This window comes from Schistocerca serialis, chromosome 7 (assembly GCF_023864345.2).
Source record: "Schistocerca serialis cubense isolate TAMUIC-IGC-003099 chromosome 7, iqSchSeri2.2, whole genome shotgun sequence".
NCBI classification, from domain to species: domain Eukaryota; kingdom Metazoa; phylum Arthropoda; class Insecta; order Orthoptera; family Acrididae; genus Schistocerca; species Schistocerca serialis.
The window spans coordinates 179,340,834-179,353,698 of NC_064644.1; the positions used below are offsets into that span (position 1 = coordinate 179,340,834).

The 12,865-nt window shown below is 40.9% G+C and overlaps 1 protein-coding gene across 1 annotated transcript in view; it reads right to left on the reverse strand.

Moving 5' to 3' along the window:
- Window positions 1-12,865, reverse strand: part of LOC126412696 (branched-chain-amino-acid aminotransferase, cytosolic) — a 125,947-nt gene that overhangs the window by 34,151 nt on the left and 78,931 nt on the right. The window lies entirely within an intron of this gene.

Below are 12,865 nucleotides of genomic sequence, written 5' to 3' on the forward strand. Positions count from 1 at the left end.
TCCTATTTATATATATAGATTCTGACAGAACAGAGTAAGTTACTAGATTTGTGTTCATTCACTAGATATCAGAAATTGAGACAAATCGGTTCCCACTACGGTACATATCTAGTCGTTTGGAGACCACGGCTTTACAAAGAGATCACAACACCAATTTAGAGTAATGATGTACTAATTCCCTAATTTCGTCTAACACAACCATTCGACTTAGATTAGAGCTGGATTAGATTCTGTTTCCGGTTTATAGACCACAAAATGTGATGATTCTCGTGTGTGTAGAACATGGCAAAAAGAAGTACGAAAAACGAAGAAAGAAAATTCCACTCACGCTCAACAGATTCCTGTAGTAATTTAAGATGTTGACAGACTTATTAAAGGGCAACAATTATTCGATTTTATACTTTGAGACTTTATGTGACTGCAACAGTAGAAATTATGACTGTGACAAGGGTTTCTAAAGCAAAGACCCAAAGTCGCTATTGACGCAAAATTTGTCGGTTGAAGAGTGATGGTAGAAGGAAGTAACCGTGGCTCTTCTTTAAGTAACCGCCACGTTATTCTCTCGGATCAGGATAGTACATGACTTTGTACTTTTTCGGACATGTGACCTCAGTCTTAACAACACATCACTTATTGTCAGTAATAAAGAGTTGTTAAACAATGACTGAGTCATTTCATCCACGACTGACGCTGCTCATCCGTTGACCCACAAACTTCATAGGACAAAGATACAAGAATGATGCAATGCGTTTAGCGGTGACCGAATCATAAAACTAACAAGAAGTTACGAAATCTGAAGGCGACGCAGGAGTTGAGTAAGTAAGAAGACATCGAGGAAAAGATTTGCGTCATACTGTATGATTGCCCCAGAGATGCTTGGGAAAAACAGGCATATTGCCGTTATTGTAAGCCAAACGTTGAAGAAATTTTACTGTTTAATGTCCCATCAACAAGGTCTTCGGAGACGGAACACGAACTCGGGCTGGGGAAGGATTTTTTTTTTTTTGTGGTTTTAGGGCGCACAACTTCAACGGTCATTAGCGCCCAGACTACGTTAGGAATGCACCGCGAGGCACAAGTTTAAAACAGCAACTAAAAGGGAAAACATGATAAAAGATCTACAGGCATAGGATTAAAAAAACGGCATAATCAAATGTCCGTAGACAGGTTGGTCAATTTGATAAAACGAAGAACACGAGCAGCTGCTCCTGGGTCATCCGCTAAAATGGCATCGAGAGTACATGGCAGGCTAAGATCAAGACGCAGTGTAGTAAAATCAGGACAGGACGTTAAAACGTGGCGGACCGTCAGCAAGTGCCCACATGGGCAGAACGGCGCCGGCGCAGCCGTCAGCAGATGGCGATGGCTGAACCAGCAGTGTCCAATTCGTAACCGGGCCAAAACTACCTCCTCCCGCCGAGAGGGGCGTGAAGAGGACGTCCAAGCCGCGGGAAGAGGTTTCAAGGCCCGAAGCTTGTTGTCCGTAAGTGCAGCCCAATCGGCATGCCACAGCGACAAAATGCGCCGACAAATGACCCTGCTACAATCTGATGAAGGGATACAACAAGAAGCTGTCCGAGGCTGGAGGACCGCAGCCTTGGCCGCGGCATCTGCAGCTTCGTTCCCAGGGATACCGACATGGCCAGGAACCCACATAAAGCTAACCGGAGAACCGTCGTCCACCAGCTGCTGAAGAGAGCGTTGGATCCGGTGCACGAAAGGGTGAACCGGATACGGATCACTGAGGCTCTGGATGGCGGGAGAAGGAAATTGGCCGTGTCTGTTTGAAATGAATCATCCCGGCATTCGCTAGCGATTTTAGGGAAACGGAGGAAAAACTAAATCTGGATGGGTGGGCGAGAATTTGAACTCTATTCTTACCGATAGCGAGTCCATCGCGTAAACAAGTGCGCCAAATCGTTGTTTAGATGAGTTTAAAAGGAGACTGTCCCAACTTTGGTTCAGGTTAAGAAAGTACTCGTTGTAAGTAAACTAAAGACTTCCACTTGGCCGTCAACGCTCAGCTGTTTCCTAGGAAAATCGGTTTGAATAACGTCACGCGATTCATATACCCGTAATGTTGCATAAGCTATCGCCGAGGCTGCGTGCTCAGAGGACGAGCGGGCAGTCAGTGTTCGATCCCCAGCCCGGAAATTCTTTTTCTTTCTTTCTTTCTTTCTTTTCTTTTCTATTACTATCCGACGACGTATAATTCATTCTTTCACGATTCTGTCGACTGATCTGTGGACTGGAAGGCTATTAATCTTCATTATTTTCTTTTGAGTGATTTTGACTCGCAAATAATGTTACATTCCACAATGAGTGTCTGGAGAAGTTTTATAACTGCTTCCTCCACAAACTACGGCGTCCCTTTCATTTCTGCTTCCCTGTCCCTCGTACAAATCGCGGCCTTCCTTTTATACCTGTTCGTCCGCCCCTCATACACTGTCCATATTCCCTTTATACCTATCGCCTTCCTCGAAGTTGTCAAAGGTGAGGAAGAAAGCAGGATAGCCGTTTTGAGTCAGTCTGACACGGTCGTGTATGCATTGAAGATCAAACATTCTTCACAAATCTATAAACGGAAAGGTTTGTAAGTGTGTGAATTGCATCAACATATTCGTGTGCGGTAGTAAAAGAACAGAAATGAAAGAAGAAGCCGGAAAATAAACCTCCGTGAGACTTCGTGGGAAGATCAAAAATTCAAATGGCTAGTTTCTGTACGCTCTTCTTGTAGCGAATGCGATTTGCCACCAACACAATCTAATCAGAGACCAGCCTCCAAGCGAAATTAATTCTGTTCCCTGGCCATGGCCGAAGAAATCAGCAGAGATACCGGTACTATGGACTTGGTTAACGAAATTTCCTTTCCTCTGAAGAAGAGTTCACAGCAGTCGTCGCTTGAAAAGAAAAGACCTTATTAATCCGTGGAAAGAAGAGACGACGTGGTGACACAAATATTGGCAAGTTGCAGTTGATCAATTCGCACGCTTTTCAGCGTTTCCTAGAAACAGGTAAGAATATTCGAAATAATTTTTTCTACGAGGAATGTAATACATATTTCTGTCTGGTTCAATTCAAGGTATATTATATGTACACGAATTACAAATTTTCGGGTGATTGCGAGAACAATTCAGCAATGGGTGACAGTGGCATCTTTTCCCCTTCTTTCCAGTAATTTAGGTTTTCAAGCGAGTCCTTTCTGGGTGCACGTTTCAAACAAAGAGACAAGATATGACAGTGAAAAGTAAAGAAATTCGAGGGCAGAAGAGACATTACTATTCTGGAACTAACTGCACAGGTAGTGCAAAATTTTCAAACACAAAACAGGAGCTAGTTGCTCATTTTGCTATGGATTTTGTTATCAGCAAGGATGAGACTAGTTGTCAGTATCAAACAACGTACAACAGATCGTTGGCTTATCAGGGAGGAAAGACTACATTGGACACAGAACAGAGTTTGAATAAGCCATCACATTCGTATGCCGCACACTTCAGTGTAACTACATCTAGCAAGCTTCTCCCCAAGGTTTCCACCTGTCTACAAGAGAAAACAAGTGCATTCGATTCTTTAGAAAACCGTTGATAAACTGACCACAGAATTTAAAAATGTTGTTGTGGTGTCTTCGAAGTCAAGGAAGCTCATCAAAGGTCTTTATCGGAATTATCTCGAAACAGTACTACGACCTTAAGTGAAGAATGAAAAGTTCTTACTCCTTGCTGATAGAGTCCGGACAGAATAGTGTGGCCACAGGGTACCCATGTGGATGTCGGTAGTGGTGGGGGTTATGGGCAGGCGATGTAGGGGAAATGCTGAGCGCTGGAGGGGAAGTGCCATTCTAAACTAAAGCCTAAGCTAACTTTTTTTTTTTTTTGTACATATTAAGTGGAGCTCCTCCATACCCACACCTGCATGGTGACCATACAAAAACATGTCACCTCTGTTTTGGTTAGTATCTAGTGATTTATTTTCGCCTGTCTAACTTTCAGAGAAGCGTCTGGAGTGGCGAATTTTGAGTATAACCTACACATTTATCTTGTTGGCGTGTTAAGAGTTGCTTCTTTTGCCAAAACACATCAGAGTTTACACAGTGTCACCTCACTAACATGTTGTGCAGATGCAATTGCGAGAGAATTCTGAAACAGTGGTCTATTAAGTTTATTAAGTGAGGAACTGAGGAAAAGTAAGATTCAGTATCTCATAAAAAGCTAAATATGTAATGTCCTCATTTATGTTGTTCCAAAATGCATAGCAAGTCCCATTTCTGCAGCTATCGATGGCCCTTAAAAATAACATTTTTTCCTGGAAAAAGTCGTTAGTTAGTGGAATACCATGGTAGATAATGAAGTTTTGCATAATAACCATATGGCAAAATACGCTCCTCTTTGCGTGCTATCATTTACCAAAATCTCACTTCAGGATCTCAAACTGTTTATGAAATATGAGGAATGTTATGGATATTTCACTCTGGCTTTATCACTGGCCGCTCGTGATCACATCTGATTGGTGACAGACGGAGACATCCACCCAAATCTAAAGAAAAATTCAGTACGTTAACTAAATTTCATAGACAGCAACATATTGCGTAATGTGCACCAAAGGCAAAATCATAGCGATCCCTAGTTTTCATTGCAAACTTTTTCGAATATTGCTCATTGTCTTACTTACATGCAAGTATCACAACAATTATGACTATTAACGAAATGATGGGCACATCATCACGATGCTCTCATATAAAGCAGTAAATAACGCAAAAATGAAATTGTTTAATCGAATAATTTCTGTAAAATCGTTTGAGAAAGACTGCAGAGCGTACGCCTCAATTCTGTAATCGTTGACCGGCCGGAAAAGGGACAAACAAATGTCGGCCTCTCCTTCCTAGCTAAAGAATGAACTTTTTATTCTATGTTCCTTGGAATGAACTCGCCCAGCGCTTAGGACGAAATTTAGTCACTGCACGTCGGCCACGGTATCATGTGCGGACTCCGCCTGGAGGGAAGAACCCGGTTACAGTACGCACGACGAGAGTTTTGACAATGAGGCTGGAGAAGTGACGTGCACGCTCAAATTCATACCGTCGAAAGTTACGCCCATCTGTCAGCCTTGTGATGTATACTTATTTCTATCGACAGGTGAAACTTTTGACGAAGCGCTTGCAAAACGCCGGGGGCAGGTTTAATGAAAGGCAGGAGGGAAATATCATCTCGCGAAGATTCTATCAAGATATATTCCCCGATTATGAATGAACTGAGCACACCAGTATTTGAAAATATGTTGTAATATTCTTGATTTGTCGCCAGTTTGACAGAACAGGGGCTATCATTCTTAAATGTCAACTAAGTATGCTTCCCTGTGACGGTCGTAGAAAACGGAAAAAAAGTTACGTATGTGAGGACATTGCATTTATACAGTACGCATGGCGTGCTTCTACAAGTACCTTCCGCGTGAATGTAGGGACTGTGCTCCAGATGGCGACACGACAGCGAATAACTAGGTCTCAAACGAAATATATTGTACATTCTTGTAAACTTTTGTTATAAATAATGAAAATTAATAACGTCCCAGTCCACAGATTAGTTGTCAAAATCTTGTAAGAATGAATAATACGTCGTCTGATAGTAATAGAAAAAAGAAAGAAAAAGAACGTCAGTGCCTCGGATCGAACATGGATCAGCCGGGTAGTAATCAGGTGCTTATCGTCTGCGCTACGCGGCCTTGACCATAGTTCATGTAACAGTACAGGTAAATAAATCCAGTCACATTATTCAAACCGATTTTCCTCGTAAATGGCTGAGCATTAGTGGCCAAAAGTGAGATCTTTAGTTTACTTACAACGAATACTTCCTTATCCTAAAAGGACTGTAAAATCCGTGACTCCAAGCTGAGGAAGTCTCCTTGTTAGCTTTGATTTATTTCTAGATGCATGATGACGCGAAAGTAGGCCTACTGGTCTTCTTCGGACCAAAGCAACGAGTAATTGTTGTTTCGTACTTCGGCAGGCATGAAGCTCGATTCCTGTATTCTTTTTCATTCAGAATACGTGACTTCTCACAAGTATGAGATATTTACTATTTTGTGTGTGTCGTTACCCGTTGTATTTCTGCATACATAAGCTACGACGCCTTATGAAGGAGAAATTTTGCTGTTCGCTGCTTCGACTTTCAAGTCCTTCCGGTACTGCACTGATACAAACTCGATCTTCCTTTCTTTAATCTTGAGCGACAGAGCAACTGAGTATGGAAGTTTTATTTTATATGAGGAGTTTTAAGCCATAATTTCTTCTTATATAGACACATAGAGATAAGCAGTTGCATGCAATGTGCAAAATATTTTACTTAATGAGAGCGACAAGCCATAATTTTTTTTTTTCAAGCAATTTTATTTACAGATGTATCATGCCCGGTTTCGGACTTGACCGGTTCCTGATGATGTTGCCATCGGCTGGATATTAAACTTAGCGCCCCTTACTTTTTTTCTTCGGACTTGGAAAATCGATCTTCAGAGGTTTTTCGTATCCTTGCCTGCTGAAGTCTCGTATAGCGATTTATTAAATTTGCAATCCACTGAGGTGGACCGAAACATGCCGAACAAAAGTCCCAGGCGTGACTACAACTGCGCAAGGAGTGGAATCACTAATCACGTTCAACAAACGAGAGCGAACTTCGTAACCGGCCACTGAATTTCAGTTGGTGCCAGGTAGTGTAGATGTGCAGATTCAGTAGTCAGTTGCTACACGGAACAAAATGTTGGCAATTGCCCGGTACAGTTCGTAATAGTTACGTCCTCTCGCCTTTCATTTGAAAGATGCCGAGGAATAACGATCGAACTCTTTTCTTTTTAACAAACTAATGATGGCACCTGTTCGTGAAGGACAATGAGACATCAGCATGGGGAAAGGTCTGCTTCCGAAATTCGAAACTAAATGCAATAACGATCTATGTTTAGCAAATAAATTGTTGAAGTCCTCACATATGCTGAAGAATGATCAGTCTTCTGAATATTCATTTCTATTTTTAAGCGCAGTTCTTTTTAATTTGGAAGGAGCTGTTATAAAACGTGTTGGTCAACCTAAGCGCCTCAACCGTCTTTCACTTGTTATAGAGCATTTGTTTAATCCACCAGAAACTAGTTTTATGAGCTAAAGGAATGTTTTTCGTTTTGTTACGTTACCTAAACAGTTTCATTGCTATTGTTCACTCGCATATCGTTTTCAAGAAAGCAGCACCACACAATTAAATCATTATTTAGATCAAGATGAAATGCAACAGAGAAGGATGAAGACTCGAATAATTAGCGATGCATATAAGAGGTTTCGTGCTAAGAGTGATGTTATTGAAAGCCTTTTGAGCGTAAGTTACAATGTTTATAGTGCATATCCATAGCACAAACAGAGTGACTTTCACCGTCAAACCGTCAATTTCGTATCGGAAAGTTTTATGACGTGTCATCTCTTCTGTGAGATTCTGTTGGAGGACAAATGAAAACTGCGCTATGTTTCATAATTACACGGAAAGAGACGTTTTGCACAAGTAATGATTACCTTTCCAGTGAGAGACCACAGTCACCTTGAATACGATAGCAGTATGGCCCCGATAAATCAGGAAAGCCGATGGAAATTCATTTGCGTGGAATGACGTCATAGAGGAGCATGACTAAATCGATCCCACTTTTATTGTGGTTGAAACTGAGCATAACTTGATTTATGACAGGATATCGCACTTAAACGCTTCATTCACAAAGAAGTGCGCTTATCCGAGTCTTGCAATAATAGATACCAGGTTCTACAAGTCAAAATTTCAGTTTCTACAGGTTCTGAAGAGATATTACACTAAAGCTCCACAGTAATTCCTACAACCTGGATTCCCAGGTGTACGGTTTTACCGAACTGTTCTGTATTTCAGCCCCGTGTTCGGTGTTCGGTATCGAAGGACGAGTGGCTCGGCAATTTTAGAATTTCTTTCGTATCACTAATTTAGATTGCTTATAAGAAGAGATCTACTAAGGAGAGATAGTACGTAAAACTTTGAAACAATTACGAAGACAAGCTTCTATGTCCACGAAAAATCATTTTCCTGGAAAATGTTTTTAAACGGAGGAGAAACGGCTAACATAAAAAATATAAAAATGATAATGGCGGTTCTATGTAGCTGAAGTTTGCAACATGCAATGACTTTTAACAAAAAATTAAAGGTAACAAGTATTTGTTGAAAGCTGTAAGTAGCAATAAAAATATTTTTAATGTTTACTGAGTGTTTTGTTGCGTTCACCCTCAGCTCAGCAGTTCCTTTCGCCAGGAAATGTTCTATAATTTTGTCAGTTATTCTTGACAACCCTGTCTATAACAAATTGTAAAGGGAGTGTGATTGCTGAGCAGTTTCCTAAGCCAAACTGATTTTCTTCATGAAAATTTATATGACACGTGTAGTGCAAATGTTTATTCACTTAGAAAACTCTTTTTATGTGCTTATGTTCAATGATCATTAATCGTTTTTCTTTACTTTCGCGTGTACTTTCAATGTTCTACTAACAATGTCTGTACAGAATTATTTATTATCATTTGGATGAAGATCAGCAGTTTTTTTCATCAATACAAAGACAAATGCTTAAAGTTGTTCTATTTAATCTTTTTTACGATTAGAATTAGAATGATTCATTCTCGACGAACACGTGTCTTTGATTATTCTGCTACTAGGCGTTTCAGTTACTTTGCAGTTTCATAGTGGCCCATGTCACATAACAATTCGTTCAAATGGTTCAAATGGCTCTGAACACTATGGGACTTAACATCTATGGTCATCAGTCCCTACATAACAATTATTATATGATTTGAGGTAGTGGTTCGTTCTAATGTCAGAGACTTGACTGATCAACTCCAAGTGGAAACGTTGTTCACGTAAACTTGTAACGCCGATACTAGAAGCACTGTTTAATTTTTAGGTAGCCTTCGTTGTGCCTGGGTTTGCGATCACTAGCGTTTCACACCCGATAAACAATGTAAACACGCCGTCATTGTCGCTTACGTGCTAACCGCGCTCTAATAGTCTCTGGTAACTCAGGGAATGTGTAAGGTCACTCGAAAACCAAATTATCTGCCACGAAAAAACAATTACATATGGAAGGCGTGTATCTTGGAATTCCTGAATTCCACTATATAAATATCGTAAAACGAATGTGAACTGAGGTCTCAAAACGCATCTTTCGGTTCCAAAACGATGATGAAACTAGTTTTGACGAAATTAATAGTTAACGGTGGTTCGTTTCCATTTTACTTACAGTAGCATTCCACCTGCACTAAAGATGTTACCACTCCCTACATTAGATCTAACTTTGATGAATGGAATCGGTCAAATCATACAATTTGAAGGGATGTGAAATGGATCGATCACATAGTCTTATTAGTAGGTAATTCAGGCGGTAGATTGCGCCTCATTTGGTAGAACACTATGGAAATGCAGTCAGCCTACAAAGGAGGCTGCACACAAAACATTAGTTCGACCCGTCTTAGAATACTGCTCTCGTAGGGATTGCGAAGACGAAATTAGACTAATTACAGTTCGCATAGAGACGTTTATGCGATCATTGTTCCCGCGCTCCGTCCGTGAATGGAACGGAAAATAAAAGAAGGAAGATTGGGTTTAGCTTCCCGTCGTCGGAAAGAAAAGGGACCCAATAACTGGTACAATTGGATACATCCTATGCCATGCAGTGGTTTGCAGAGTATAGAGGTAGTGTGGAAGAGTTTCAAGCGCCGAAGGAAGGTAACTCTTGTTTTGTGACGTCTGACGACGCTCGCGAATTGTCCTGGCTCCCTTGTGCTTGGCATAGTCTCCCTGTTTCGGAACAGGTAAGAACAACGGAATGTCTCCTCGGGATCCCGTTAGGAAAGTTGTTCGCAGCGTTCCTTTGTGAGCGACTGGTGCGGGAATCTGCCAAATGGGGTTTCCACCGAGTGGAATGTGTTTGTGGCATAATCATTTCAGGACTGTAGTTCGTGGTGTATGCTTGGCCGATGAAGCAGAAACACTATTACTGCTCTTTCAGAAAATATTTTTGTTTACTGTTATCTGGTACGCTAATATTTTCTTCACCCCTTTTTTCCAGTTCATATTATTTTCGAAATCTCATGCAAAAAAGACACTGGGTGTTAGTGAACTCGTGATCATCCCTTATTTTAACACAGTATTTATTCACCATCAGCACCACAATTTTATTTATTTACTAGCTGACAAACTGGGCATTGCAAATTTTCGCCGGCCGAAGTGGCCGTGCGGTTAAAGGCGCTGCAGTCTGGAACCGCAAGACCGCGACGGTCGCAGGTTCGAATCCTGCCTCGGGCATGGATGTTTGTGATGTCCTTAGGTTAGTTAGGTTTAACTAGTTCTAAGTTCTAGGGGACTAATGACCTCAGCAGTTGAGTCCCATAGTGCTCAGAGCCATTTGAACCATTTGCAAATTTTCCATTAGAAATGAAAACAAAAAATCCGTCGTTTGCGCTTCGCAGTTGAAAGCTGTCAAAAGTGCGGCCATGGGTCAGGGATTTCAATTAGTTGACTTGACTGAAAGAGTAAAGAATAAATGTATTACAACATCATTCACGATACGGAATTTTTTTCACGCATCTCTATGTTTATGGCGTCGTATCTTCTGATCTATGTCGCATACAGCGATATAGTTTTGTAGGTACATTCAGGGCGTACGTGCATACTATCTGCGAAATAAGTTGCGAATAGCGTTAGTAGCAAAGAGGTACTAAATTTAAACATCATGCGTGATGCGGTATTTTTTCAAGCATCTCAGTGTTTATGACGTCGTATTTCTTCATCTATATGTTATAGGATATAATTTTGTAGGTACATTCGTGGATGACGTTTGCAAAATGGGCTACGAACAGAGTTAGTAGCGAAGAAGTAATAAATTTATGGTAAACGTCGTGCACAGTGGGGCAGTGTAGTATCATGATATAATTCTGTAAGTGCATTTAGCGGCATATGTGCCTGCGAAACTTAAGCAAATAGAGTTAGTAGCACAGAATAATAATTTTAAACATCTTGCATTATGCGGCATTTTTTCACGCACCCCATTGTTTATGACGTCATATCTCCCGTACTATAATATGTACGTGTTTCTTATCCCACAGTGATTGTTGCTTGACAGTAAGGGATATGTATACCAAGTTCGGCTGAAATCAATCCTGTGGCTTAAGATGATGATGTTTGGTTGGTGGGGCGCTCAACTGCGCGGTCATCAGCGCCCGTGCAAAGTCCCAATTTCTACACAGTCCATTGTCTTCTCACAATCCAGTCTAGTCACTCTCACAAATGATGATTATGATGAAATGATGAGGACAACACAAACACTCAGTCCCCGGGCAGAGAAACTCCCCAACCCGGCCGGGAATCGAACCCGGGACCCCGTGATCCAGAGGCTTAGGAGGAGATGTGGGACAATACACCCCCCCCCCCCCCCCGACACACACACACACATACATACATGTTTATAATATGTATGGATTAGTATTATTATTACCAGTTTCAGTTCCTATAAAACTACCTCCATATCAGATCATTCCTTCCAGTGCGACTACTGCATCTGTTCAATGAGCATGTCGTTTGCTAGTAACAGAAACCGGTAATCACAAAGAAATAGTATTGTGATCCTGACAGGGAATAATTTTTTTTAATTCTAAATGAAAACCACAATATTGTGTACGTTTTACGCTATTAATATATTCTGTTAACTTGTTTTCGGCTTACAAGACCATCATCACACTGACAGTTTTTGACGAAGATAGTCAGTTAAGGGTTGATGATGGCCCTGTAAGTCGAAAACTGGTTAACGAAATAAATTACTACCGGAAAATGTACACAGAATTGTGTTTTCATTTATAATTAAGAAGTTGTTCTTCCGCGAAGCAAAGGAAGAAAAAGTTAACACTCTTTTCTGAATCAAAGTTCCAAATGCTTTTTTTTAAAAAAAAAAAAGAGCAATACATCTCACCAGTCTTGTTGAGCGACATCAGTTTTTAATTTTATTTGTGCTCCCTTCAGTGGTAGTCGTTTTATGAGACTGCACTGGTAAGGATCAACAATAATTTCAAATCTCTACGCGTTCAGCTCGTGCCCCAACTACTTACGTGATTCTTGTTGTGGCAGCTGCAGGAACTTCCACCTCTTGAAATGTTTTGTGTATGGGGGAAAAAATTACGAGTACCTTATATAGGCCAGCCCTCGTATTAGAGAAAGTCCAGAGCATACTATTTACAATTTGTCGTTCCTAGCAAAGCACTGTGGTGTTCAAACATGTTTGTGTGGTGTTTTACTCATATTATCCGCAGTATATAACGTTTGTTGGGTATTTTAAGTGTACTACCCGAAGTAAGTAATGTTAATAAAATCGACAACGATATTTCCGAAGCGTCAAAGAATCCTGTTTTGCTGCCTTTGGTTATGTACTCGACAGAGCCATCCTCCGACTTGTCACGCAGTACCTAGAGCGTACGCACATCGTGGCGTTGATTGTGATGAACGTTTGTGTACTTGTGCGCTGTTTTGTATTATTATTAAAGGTTGGCATGGGATCTTCGGGTCTATGAAGATTGTAATTGTCTTCGTACTAACAAACCTCCACGAAAGACCTACTTGTTTTTAACAATAATCAGAGTGAGACAAAATGGAAGACAATACAAGAAATCTCAGAAAGTGTATTACAATAGTAAAACATATACAAAACCACAGAGAGAGACCGCAGTTATGATCTATGGCACATGCAGCTAATTAACTAACAAAGTAGTTAGTTCTGCAACAATTCCCACCGTGACCGCCGGCCGGTGGAGCCGAGCGGTTCTACGCGCTTCAGCCTGGAACCG